This window comes from Arachis stenosperma, unplaced genomic scaffold (genome assembly GCF_014773155.1).
Source record: "Arachis stenosperma cultivar V10309 unplaced genomic scaffold, arast.V10309.gnm1.PFL2 arast.V10309.gnm1.Scaffold_100025, whole genome shotgun sequence".
Taxonomy (NCBI): domain Eukaryota; kingdom Viridiplantae; phylum Streptophyta; class Magnoliopsida; order Fabales; family Fabaceae; genus Arachis; species Arachis stenosperma.
The window spans coordinates 1005705-1019339 of record NW_026651369.1 but is presented as its reverse complement, the minus strand read 5'-3'; the positions used below and the strand labels follow the sequence as shown (position 1 = coordinate 1019339).

General features: G+C 38.6%; 1 non-coding gene across 1 annotated transcript; it reads left to right on the top strand.

The window, feature by feature from the left end:
• Window positions 1–209: 209 nt before the first annotated feature.
• Window positions 210–317, top strand: LOC130959898 (small nucleolar RNA R71). Its single transcript, XR_009078889.1, has one exon. It is a non-coding gene; the product is annotated as a small nucleolar RNA R71 (small nucleolar RNA).
• Window positions 318–13635: the final 13318 nt, after the last annotated feature.

Genomic DNA, 13635 nt, shown 5'->3' with positions numbered 1-13635 from the left:
AGAACTCCTTTCTTCTGACTTGTTCCATTGTTCACAGGATTCCTTTCAGAAGTGTACATGAATTGGTTATTTGCAACCATTTCAATTAGCTCTTGAGCTTCTGTAGGCGTCTTCTTCAGATGAAGAGATCCTCCAGCAGAGCTATCCAAAGACATCTTGGACAGTTCAGAGAGACCATCATAGAAAATACCTATGATGCTCCATTCAGAAAGCATGTCAGAAGGACATTTTCTGATCAATTGTTTGTATCTTTCCCAAGCTTCATAGAGGGATTCTCCATCCTTCTGTCTGAAGGTTTGGACTTCCACTCTAAGCTTACTCAATTTTTGAGGTGGAAAGAACTTTGCCAAGAAGGCATTGACTAGCTTTTCCCATGAGTCCAGGCTTTCTTTAGGTTGTGAGTCCAACCATATCCTAGCTCTGTCTCTTACAGCAAAAGGGAATAGCATAAGTCTGTAGACCTCAGGGTCAACCCCATTAGTCTTGACAGTGTCACAGATTTGCAAGAACTCAGCTAGAAACTGATGAGGATCTTCCAATGGAAGTCCATGGAACTTGCAATTCTGTTGCATTAGAGAAACTAATTGAGGCTTAAGCTCAAAGTTGTTTGCTCCAATGGCAGGGATAGAGATGCTTCTCCCATAGAAGTCGGAAGTAGGTGCAGTAAAGTCACCCAGCACCTTCCTTGCATTGTTGGCATTGTTGTTGTTTTCGGCTGCCATGGGTTCTTCTTCTTTGAAGAATTCGGTTAGGTCCTCTACAGAGAGTTGTGCCTTAGCTTCTCTAGCTTTCGCTTCAAGGTCCTTTCAGGTTCAGGGTCAGCTTCAACAAGAATGCCTTTGTCTTTGCTCCTGCTCATATGAAAGAGAAGAGAACAAGAAAATGTGGAATCCTCTATGCCACAGTATAGAGATTCCTTGAGGTGTCAGAGGAAAAGAAAAATAGAAGAAGGAGGTAGAGGAATTCGAACTTAATCAGATAGAGTTCGAATTGTGCATTGAGAAGGAGTAATACTCCATAAATAGAGGATGTGGGAAGAGGGGAAGAGAATTTTCGAAAATTAATTAAAAGATTTTAAAAACATTTTGAAAAATTGATTGATGATTTTCGAAAACTAAAAGTGGGAAAGAAATCAATGATTTTTGAAAAAGATTTTGAATTTAGAAAGAAAAAGAAAAAGATATGATTGAAAACTGTTTTGAAAAAGATGTGATTAAAAAGATATGATTTAAAAGTTATGGTTTTAAAAAGTTATGATTGAAAAGATATGATTTGAAAACAATTTTAAAAAGATTTGATTTTAAAAATAAATGACTTGCCTAACAAGAAAAGATATGATTCAAACATTAAACCTTTCTCAACAGAAAAGGCAACATACTTGAAATGTTCAATCAAATCATTAATTGTTAGTAAGTATCTTTGAAAAGGAAAGAAATTGATTTTGAAAACATTTGAATGAAAAGATTTGATTTGAAAAAGATTTGATTTTGAAAAACTTTGAAAACTTGAAAAAAATTTGATTTGAAAACAAAATCTTCCCTCTTGTGCCATCCTGGCGTTAAACACCCAGAATGATATCCATTCTAGCGTTTAACGCCCAAAATGCTACCTTTTTGGGCGTTAAACGCCCAACCAGGTACCCTGGCTGGCGTTTAAACGCCAGTCTATCCTTCTTCACTGGGCGTTTTGAACGCCCAGCTTTTTCTGTGTAATTCCTCTGCAGTATGTTATGAGTCTTCAATTCTCTGTATTATTGACTTGAAAAGACACAAATTAAAAATATTTTGGATTTTTAATAATAAGGAATAATCAAAATGTAACTAAAATCAAATAACAATGCATGCAAGACACCAAACTTAGCAGTTTGTATACTACTGACACTAACAAAATGTGAATGCATATGAGACACATAAACACTCAAGTCAAGAGAATTAAAAATCATAGTAATAAAATCATCAAGAACAACTTGAAGATTAATGAAGACACATGCATGAATGCAAAAGAGCAAAACATGCAATTGACACCAAACTTAAGATGAGACACTAGACTCAAACAAGAAACATAAAATTATTTTTGGTTTTTATGATTTTGTAATTTTTTTGAATTTTCGAAAATTATATGAAAATAGAAAATGAAGGTTCAGAATTCTCAATTTGAATTCCAGGAAGCATTGCAATGCTAGTCTAAGACTCCGGTCCAGGAATTAGACATGGCTTCACAGCCAGCCAAGCTTTCAAAGAAAGCTTCGGTCCAAACACTAGACATGGCCAATGGCCAGCCAAGCCTTAGCAGATCATTGCTCCAATAGCAAGATTGATAGAAATCAACAAGCTATTGTGATGATCAGTTGAAACCTCGGTCCAATAAGATTAGACATGGCTTCTCAGCCAGCCAGATTTCAACAGATCATCATGAAATTCTAGAATTCATTCTTAAGAACTCTGAAGAAAAATACCTAATCTAAGCAACAAGATGAACCGTCAGTTGTCCATACACAAAACAATCCCCGGCAACGGCGCCAAAAACTTGGTGTTGTTGCCGGATCAAAACTTGGCACTGTTATTGCAGGGAACAAATGCGAAACTGTAGTTAGGCATTTAATTCCCCGGCAACGCGCCAAAAAACTTGGTGCACGAAATTGTGATCACTACAACTTCGCACAACTAACCAGCAAGTGCACTGGGTCGTCCAAGTAATAAACCTTACGCGAGTAAGGGTCGATCCCACGGAGATTGTTGGTATGAAGCAAGCTATGGTCACCTTGCAAATCTTAGTCAGGCAGACTCAAATGGGTATAGATGATGAATAAAATATAAAGATAAAGATAGAGATACTTATGTATATCATTGGTGAGAACTTCAGATAAGCATATGAAGATGCCTTCCCTTCCGTCTCTCTGCTTTCTACTGTCTTCATCCAATCCTTCTTACTCCTTTCCATGGCAAGCTTATGCAAGGGTTTCACCGTTATCAGTGGCTACCTCCATCCTCTCAGTGGAAATGTTCAACGCACCCTGTCACGGCACGGCTATCCATCTGTCGGTTCTCGTTCAGGCCGGAATAGAATCCAGTGATTCTTTTGCGTCTGTCACTAACGCCCCGCCTGCTAGAGTTTGAAGCACGTCACAGTCATTCAATCATTGAATCCTACTCAGAATACCACAGACAAGGTTAGACCTTCCGGATTCTCTTGAATGCCGCCATCAGTTCTTGCCTATACCACGAAGACTCTGATCTCACGGAATGGCTGGCTCGTTTGTCAGGCGAGCACTCGGTTGTCAGGCGATCAACCATGCATCGTGTATCAGGAATCCAAGAGATAAACACTAGAGCCTTGTTTGCTTGTAGAACAGAAGTGGTTGTCAGTCACTTTGTTCATAAGTGAGAATGATGATGAGTGTCACGGATCATCACATTCATCAAGTTGAAGAACAAGTGATATCTTGGACAAAGAACAAGCGGAATTGAATAGAAGAACATAGTAATTGCATTAATACTCGAGGTACAGCAGAGCTCCACACCTTAATCTATGTGTTAGAAACTCCACCGTTGAAAATACATAAGAACAAGGTCTAGGCATGGCCGAATGGCCAGCCTCCCAAAGTGATCAAAAGATCTAAAGAAAAGGTTCCAAAGATCAGAAGATTTCAAATACAATAGTAAAAGGTCCTACTTATAGAAAACTAGTAGCCTAAGGTGTACAAAGATGAGTAAATGACATAAAAATCCACTTTCGGGCCCACTTGGTGTGTGCTTGGCTGAGCAATGAAGCTTTTCGTGTAGAGACTCTCCTTGGAGTTAAACGCCAGCTTTTATGCCAGTTTGGGCGTTTAACTCCCATTTTGGTGCCAGTTCCGGCGTTTAACGCTGGGATTTCTGAGGGTGACTTTGAACGCCGGTTTGGGCCATCAAATCTTGGGCAAAGTATGGACTATCATATATTGCTGGAAAGCCCAGGATGTCTAATTTCCAACGCCGTTGAGAGCGCGCCAATTGGGCTTCTGTAGCTCCAGAAAATCCACTTCGAGTGCAGAGAGGTCAGAATCCAACAGCATCTGCAGTCCTTTTCAGTCTCTGAATTAGATTTTTGCTCAGGTCCCTCAATTTCAGCCAGAAAATACCTGAAATCACAGAAAAACACACAAACTCATAGTAAAGTCTAGAAAGTGAATTTTAACTAAAAACTAATAAAAATATACTAAAAACTCAACTTAAACTACTAAAAATATACTAAAAACAATGCCAAAAAGCGTACAAATTATCCGCTCATCAAAGGCCCAAGGCTATCCTTCTGTAACAATGGAGAGGAAGCATGAAAAGCTTCTCTCAGTACAGAGTCAAACAAAGCCCCCACAATCAAACTCTAAGTTTGATGTTGGGAGGCCACAACCAAACTCTAAGTTTGGTATTGATAAACCCCCACATTCAAACTCTAAGTTGGTGTTGGGAGTCTACAACATTGACTTGATCACCTGTGAAGCTCCAAGAGAGCTCACTGTCAAGCTATTGACATTAAGAAGCACTTATTGGGAGGCAACCCAATTTTTATTTATATATATTTTATTGTTCTTTTATGTTTTATTAGGTTCATGATCATGTGGAGTCACAAAACAAATACTAAAATTAAGAACAGAATCAAAAACAGCAGAAGAAAAAGTACACCTTGGAGGAAGAGCTTACTGGCGTTTAAACGCCAGTAAGGAGCATCTGGCTGGCGTTCAACGCCAGAACAGAGTATGAATCTGGCGTTGAATGCCAGAAACAAGCAGCAATCTGGCATTCAAACGCCAGGATTGCACCCTGAGGGAAGCTGGCGTTAAACGCCAGAAACAGGCATGGAACTGGCGTTCAACGCCAGAAACATGCTGCAGACTGGCGTTGAACGCCCAAAACAAGCATAGAACTAGCGTTTAATGCCAGAAACAAGCATCAATCTGGTGTTAAATGCCAAGATTGCATGCAAAGGGCGCTTTACACGCCTAATTGGTGCAGGGATGTTAAATTCTTGACACCTCAGGATCTATGGACCCCACAGGATCTCCACCTACCTCAACTTACCCTCTCTCTTCTTCACACAATCCAATAACACTTTTCCCCAAAAACCCTTCACCAATCACCTCAATCTCTCTCTTCCCAATTACCCCTTCACCACTCACATTCATCCACTCTTCCCCATAAACCCCACCTACCTTCAAAATTTAAAATCCCTTTCCCACCCAAACCCACCCTAAATGACCGAACCTACTCCCTCTCCCTTCACTATATAAACCCCTCCATCCTTCTCATTTTTACACAACACAACCCTCTATTCTTCACCTTGGCCGAAACCACACATCTCTCCCCCTCTTCATTTTTCTTCTTCTTCTCTTCTTTCTTTTTTGCTCGAGAGCGAGCAAATTCTAAGTTTGGTGTGGTAAAGCATAGCTTTTTTTTTGTTTTTCCATAACCACTTATGGCACCTAAGGCCGGAGAAACCTCTAGAAAGAGGAAAGGGAAGACAAAAACTTTCACCTCTGAGTCATGGGAGATGGAGAGATTCATCTCAAAGGTCCATCAAGACCTCTTCTATGAAGTTGTGGCCAAGAAGAAGGTGATCCCTGAGTCCCTTTCATGCTCAAGAAAAATGAGTATCAGAGATCCGACATGAGATCCAAAGAAGAGGTTGGGAATTTCTGACCAACCCCATTCAACAAGTCAGAATCTTAATGGTTTAAGAGTTCTATGCCAATGCATGGATCACTAGGAACCATGATCAAAGTATGAACCCGAATCCAAAGAATTATCTTACAATGGTTCGGGGGAAATACTTAGGTTTCAGTCCGGAAAATATAAGGTTGGCGTTCAACTTGCCTATAATGCAAGAAAACGCATGACCCTACACTAGAAGGGTCAACTTTGATAAAAGGTTGGACCAAGTCCTCATGGACATATGTGTGGAAGGAGCTCAACGGAAAGAGACTCTAAAGGCAAGCCGGTTTAATTGAGAAGACTGGACCTTAAGCCTGTGGCTAGAGGATAGTTTGGAGTTCATCCAACGCTCCATCTCCACTAGCAACCAATCTGAAGTGACTGTGGATCGGGCCATCATGATCCATAGCATCATGATTGGAGAGGAAGTAGAAGTTCATGAAATTATCTCTCTTGAATTCTACAAAGTAGCCGAAAAGCCCTCCACCTTGGCAAGGCTAGCTTTTCCTCATCTCATTTTCCATCTATGCTACTCAGCTGGAGTTATCATCGAAGGAGATATCCTCATTGAAGAGGACAAGCCTATCACTAAGAAGAGGATGGAGCAAACAAGAGAGCCTACTCATGGATCTCAAGAGACGCATGAGGAAGCTCATCATCAAGAAATCCCTGAGATGCCTCAAGGAATGCACTTTCCTCCAAACAACTATTGGGAACAACTCAACACTTCTCTAGAAGACTTGAGTTACAACATGGACCAATTAAGGTGGAACATCAAGAGCACTCCATCATTCTCAATGAAATTAGAAGATCAAAGAGCTATGAGGGAGGAGCAACAAAGGCAGGAAGAGACATAGAGGAGCTCAAGGACATCATTGGTCCTTCAAGAAGAAGACGCCACCATCACTAAGGTGGACTCATTCCTTAACTTCCTTGTTCCTATTTCTCTGTTTTTTGGTTTTAAGCTTCATGTTTGTTTATGTTTTGAGTCTTTACTACATGATCATTAGTATTTAGTAACTATGTCTTAAGGCTATGAATAATTCCATGAATCCTTCACCTTCTTAAATGAAAAAATGTTTTTAATACAAAAGAACAAGAAGTACATGAGTTTCGAATTCATCCTTGAAATTAGTTTAATTATATTGATGTGGTGACAATACTTTTTTGTTTTTGAATGAATGCTTTGAACAGTACATATTTTATCTTGTTGTTTATGAATGTTAAAATTGTGGCTCTTGAAAGAATGATGAACAAAGAGAAATGTTATTGATAATCTGAAAAATCATGAAATTGATTCTTGAAGCAAGAAAAAGCAGTGAAAAAAAAAGTGGCGAAAAAAATATAAAGAAAAAGAAAAAGCAAGCAGAAAAAGCCAATAGCCCTTAAAACCAAAAGGCAAGGGTAAAAAGGATCCAAGGCTTTGAGCATCAATGGATAGGAGGGCCCCAGGAAATTAAATCCAGGCCTAAGCAGCTAAATCAAGCTGTCCCTAACCATATGCTTGTGGCATGCAGGTCCAAGTGAAAAGCTTGAGACTAAGTGGTTAAAGTCGTGATCCAAAGCAAAAAGAGTGTACTTAAGAGCTCTGGACACCTCTACTGGGGACTCTAGCAAAGCTGAGTCACAATCTGAAAAGGTTCACCAGTCATGTGTCTGTGGCATTTATGTATCCGGTGGTAATACTGGAAAACAAAGTGATTAGGGCCACGGCCAAGACTCATAAAAGTAGCTGTGTTCAAGAATCAACATACTTAACTAGGAGAATCAATTAACTATCTAACTCTGAGTTCCTATAGATGCCAATCATTCTGAACTTCAAAGGAAAAAGTGAGATGCCAAAATTGTTCAGAAGCAAAAGGCTACAAGTCCCGCTCATCTAATTAGAACTAATATTCATTGATAATTTGGGATTTATAGTATATTTCTTCTTTTTATCCTATTTGATTTTTAGTTGCTTGGAGACAAGCAATAATTTAAGTTTGGTGTTGTGATGAGCGGATAATTTATACGCTTTTTGGCATTATTTTTAGGTAGTTTTAGTAGGATCTAGCTACTTTTGGGGATGTTTTCATTAGTTTTTAAGCAAAATTCACATTTTCTGGACTTTACTATGAGTTTGTGTATTTTTTTGTGATTTCAGGTATTTTCTGACTAAAATTGAGGGACCTGAGCAAAAGTCTGATAGGAGGCTGACAAAGGACTGCTGATGTTGTTGGATTCTGACCTCCCTGCACTCGAAATGGATTTTCTGGAGCTACAGAACTCTAAATAGCGATCTCAACGGCGTTGGAAAGTAGACATCCAGAGCTTTCCAGCAATATAATGGTCCATACTTTGTTCGAGCTTAGACGACGCAAAGTGGCGTTCAACTCCAGTTCCATGCTGCATTCTGGAGTAAACGCCAGAACACGTCACAAACCAGAGTTAAACGCCAAAACAAGTTACAACTTGGTGTTTAACTCCAAGAGAAGCCTCTGCACGTGTAAAGCTCATGCTCAGCCCAAGCACACACCAAAGTGGGCCCCGGAAGTGGATTTCTGCACTTAGACTTATTTCTGTAAACCCTAGTAGCTAGTCTAGTATAAATAGGACTTTTTATTATTGTTTTCATCTTCGGACGTCTAGTCTTTGATCCATTCGGTCTTTTGATCACTCATGGGGGCTGGCCATTCGGCCATGCCTGGACCACCACTTATGTATTTTTCAACGGTTTTCTACACACCATAGATAAGGTCTGGAGCTCTGCTGTACCTCAAGTTTTAATGCAAAGTACTACTATTTTCTATTCAATTCATGCTTATTCTTATTCTAAGAAATTCGCTGCCATTCAACCTGATGGATGTGATGATCCGTGACACTCATCATCATCCATCCTTATAAACGCGTGATTGACAACCACTTTCGTTCTAGCTTAGACCGAGCGCAATCTCTTGGATTCCTTGATCAGAATCTTCATGGTATAAGCTAGAATTATTGGCGGCCATTCTTGAGAATCCAGAAAGTCTAAACCTTGTCTGTGGTATTCCGAGTAGGATTCAAGGATTGAATGACTTTGACGAGCTTCAAACTAGCGATTGTTGGGCGTGGTGACAGACGCAAAGAATCAATGGATTCTATTCCGACATGATCGAGAACCGACAGATGATTAACCATGCTGTGACAGAGCATTTGGACCATTTCACTGAGAGGATGGTGATGAGCGGATATTTTTACGCTTTTTGGGGGTAATTTCATGTAGAATTTATTATGTTTAGTTAGTTTAGTATAATTTTATTAGTTTTAGGCAAAATTCATATTTATGGACTTTACTATGAGTTTGTGTGTTTTTCTTGATTTCAGGTATTTTCTGGCTGAAATTGAGGGAGCTGAGCAAAAATCTGATTCAGGCTGAAAAAGGACTGCGAATGTTGTTGGATTCTGACCTCCCTGCACTCAGAATGAATTTTTGGAGCTACAGAATCCAATTGGCGCGCTCAATTGGGTTGGAAAGTAGACATTCAGGGCTTTCCAGAAAATATAATAGTCCATACTTTTCGCGAAGATAGATGACGTAAACTGGTGTTCAATTCCAGTTCCATGTTGCAGTTTGGCATTCAGTGCCAGAAACAGGTTACAAGTTGGAGTTCAACGCCAGAAACAGGTTACAACCTGGCGTTCAACTCCAGAAACAGCCCAGGCACGTGAGAAGCTTAAGTCTCAGCCCAGCACATACCAATGGGCCTCAGAAGTAGATTTTCTGCACTATCTATCCTAGTTTACTCATTTTCTGTAAACCCAGGTTACTATTTAGTATTTAAACAACTTTTAGAGATTTATTTTGTATCTCATGAAATTTTTAGATCTGAATTATATACCTTTTGACGGCATGAGTCTCTAAACTCCATTGTGGATAAGGAGCTCTGCAGCGTCTAGATGAATTAATGCAAATTTCTGTTTTCCATTCAAACACGCTTGTTCCTATCTAAGATGTCATTCGTGCTTCACTATGAAGAAGGTGATGATCCGTGACACTCATCACCTTCCTCAATCCAGAACGTGTGCCTGACAATCACCTCCGTTCTACATTAGATTGAATGAGTATCTCTTAGATTCCTTAATCAGAATCTTCGTGGTATAAGCTAGAATCCATTGGCGGCATCCTTGGAGAGTCCAGAAGGTCTAAACCTTGTCTGTGGATTCCAAGTAGGATTCAAGATTGGATGACTGTGACAAACTTCAAACTCGCGAGTGTTGGGCATAGTGACAGACACAAAAGGATCAATAGATCTTATTCCGACATGATCGAGAACCGACAAATGATAGCCGTGCTTGTGACAGAGCATTTGGACCATTTTCACTGAGAGGATGGGAAGTAGCCATTGACATGGAGGAGGACAAGAGAAAAGTTGAAATTCAGAGGACAAAGTATCTCCAAAACTCCAACGTATTCTCCATTACTGCATAATAAGTTTATTTCATGCTCTTTTATTTTTACAATCGAGGCTAAAGAATCCTATTGGTATCCTGACTAAGATTAATAGATAACCATAGCTTGCTTCAATCCAACAATCTCCGTGGGATTCGACCCTTACGCACGTAAGGTATTACTTAGACGACCCAGTGCACTTGCTGGTTAGTTGTGCGTATTGCAAAAGTGTGATTGCAATTTCGAGCACCAAGTTTTTGGTGCCGTTGTCGGGGATTGTTTGAGTTTGAACAACTACAGTGAATCTTGTTGCTTAGATCAGGAAAATTTTTTTCACTAGAATTGCATCTTTTATTATCCCTTTTAAAAACTTGTTCAAAAAAATTATTTTTCTTTATTAATTTTTAGTTTTTCTGTGAAGTTTAGTGTCATGTTTTAAGTTTGGTGTCCAGTGCATGCTTTTCTTTGTCTTTCAATTTTCGAATTGCATGTTCTTTGTTTTTCCTTGATCTTTAAATTGTTCTTGTCAATTTTTCTTATTTGATCTTTGGTTTTTCTTGTTCTGTGTTTTGTGTTTTCCTTATACTTTTTCAAATATTAGTTTTCAAAAATATTTTTTATACAATATTAAAACACGTTACATTATAGCTCAGTTGGCTAAAGCGTTGGCTTATGTTCTTGGCAATGGGTATCTTCTTTTTTTAAATATTTTTCAAAAATAATTTTCTTTGATTGAATCTTGTGCCAAACTTTAAGTTTGGTGTTCTCTTGTAATTTTCTTAATTTTCGAAAATTTATTGTGGTTTTCTAAAAATTTTAAGTTTGGTGTTTTATTTTTGTTCTTGTTATTCTTGTGAGTCTTCAAAGTGTTCTTGAGTCTTTCTTGAGTCTTTCTTGTATTTTGATCTTAAAATTTTAAGTTTGGTGTCCTTGGTGTTTTCCCTCCAAAATTTTTGAAAGCAAGGAATATTAGATCTAAAAATTTTAAGTCTTGTGTCTTTTGTGTGTTTTTTCTCTTTCATCATAAAATTCAAAAATAAAAAAATTATCTTCTCTAACTAATTTTAAGCCATATTTTCAAATTTTTTTATATAAAATTCAGATTTCAATTTCAAAATTTTTCAAATCTTATCCCTTTAAATTTTTTTTAAAAAAAAATTTATCTTTTTCGAAAATATCCTAACCACTTTCTCTCTCCTCACTTTTTCGAAAATCTTCATAAAATATTTTTAAATTCTTTTTTATTTTATTTTTTATTTTTATTTATTTATTTTATTTTTTATTGTCGTCTTTATTTTATCTTATTTTATTATTATTATTTCAAAATTTTTATATATAATAAAATAAATAAATAATTCACATCATCTCCCTTTCTCCATCATGGACCTAAGTGGAAATGAACAGTCCAGAAGGACTATGGGTCATATGCTAACCCCACTACTGCTTCATATGAGTAGTATATGTATACCCTCCATTGGAGTTAGTAGTTTTGAGTTGATCCTCAGCTCATTATCATGGTGTAGCAAAGTTGCCAGTATTCCGGTCTTCCACAAGAAGAGCCTACAGAATTTCTGGCACAATTTTTACAAATTGCTGATACAGTACGTGACAAGAAAGTAGATCAGGATATCTACAGATTATTACTGTTTCCATTTGCTGTAAAGGACCAAGCTAAAAGGTGGTTAAATAACCAACCTAAGGACAGCATAAGACATGGAAACAGCTATCAGAAAAATTTCTGAATCATTATTTTCCTCCAAAACGGATGACATAGCTAAGACTGAGCATCCAAGGCTTCAAACAAGGAGATAATGAATCCCTTTATGATGCTTGGGAGAGATACAGAGAGATGCTAAGAAAATGCCCCTCTGAAATATTCTCAGAGTGGGTGCAGTTAGGCATCTTTTATTATGGGCTTACAGAGAAAGCTCAAATTTTTCTAGACCACTCAGCTGGTGGATCTATACACATGAGAAAGACAATAGAAGAAGCTCAATAGCTCATTGATATAGTTTCTAGAAATCAGCATCTGTACCTAAGCAGTGAACCTTCCATTAACGAAGAGGCTAAACCAGTAACTGCTGAACTCAGTCCTACAGAACAAGTTACTGAATTCAATCAACATCTAGATTTTCTAACAAAATAGCTAGCCGAATTCAAGGAGATACTACAAGAAACAAGAATGGCTAATATGAATATGGAAATACAGTTGAAGCAAACAGAACAGCAGTTGTCAAAACAAATAACAGAAGAATGCCAAGCAATTCAATTAAGAAGTGGGAAAATATTAAATACCCCCCTTCAAGGCAGCAGGAAGCCAAGAAATGAACAGACTACTACCCAAAATCCCTCTGAGGACAGTCAGAGCCAGAGAGAAAAAATTCTGGCGCTCTGATGAGCGGATAATTTGTACGCTTTTTGGCATTGTTTTTAGTATGTTTTTAGTATATTTGGTTAGTTTTTAGTATATTTTTATTAGTTTTTAGTTAAAATTCACTTTTCTGGACTTTACTATGAGTTTGTGTGTTTTCTGTGATTTCAGGTATTTTCTGGCAGAAATTGAGGGATCTGAGCAAAAATCTGATTCAGAGACTGAAAAGGACTGCAGATGCTGTTGGATTCTGACCTCCCTGCACTCGTAGTGGATTTTCTGGAGCTACAGAAGCCCAATTGGCGCGCTCTCAACGGCGTTGGAAAGTAGACATCCTGGGCTTTCCAGCAATATGATAGTCCATACTTTGCTCAAGATTGATGGCTCAAACCGGCGTTCAAGTCACCTCAAGAAATCCCAGCGTTAAACGCTGGAACTGGCACCAAAATGGGAGTTAAACGCCCAAACTGGCATAAAAGCTGGTTTAACTCCAAGAAGAGTCTCTGCACGAAAATGCTTCATTACTCAGCCCAAGCACACACCAAGTGGGCCCGGGAGTGGATTTTTATGTCATTTATTCATCTCTGTACACCCTAGGCTACTAGTTTCCTATAAATAGGACCTTTTACTATTGTATTTCATCTTGGTTCTTCTGGTTCCCTCTCTGGGGCCGAAACCAATGATCACTTTTGTTCTTATGTATTTCAACGGTGGAGTTTCTACACACCATAGATTAAGGTGTGGAGCTCTGCTGTACCTCGAGTATTAATGCAATTACTATTGTTCTTCTATTCAACTCCGCTTGTTCTTTGTCCAAGATATTCATTTGCATCCAAGAACATGATGAATGATGATTATGTGACGCTCATCATCATTCTCACTTATGAACAAGGTGACTGACAACCACTTTTGTTCTACAAGCAACCAAGGCTCTAGTGAATATCTCTTGGATTCCTGATTGCACGATGCATGGTTGATCGCCTGACAACCGAGTGCTCGCCTGACAAACGAGCCAACCATTCCGTGAGATCAGAGTCTTCGTGTATAGGCAAAACTGATGGCAGCATTCAAGAGAATCGGAAGGTCTAACCTTGTCTGTGGTATTCTGAGTAGGATTCAATGACTGAATTACTGTGACGTGCTTCAAACTCCTAGCAGGCGGGACGTTA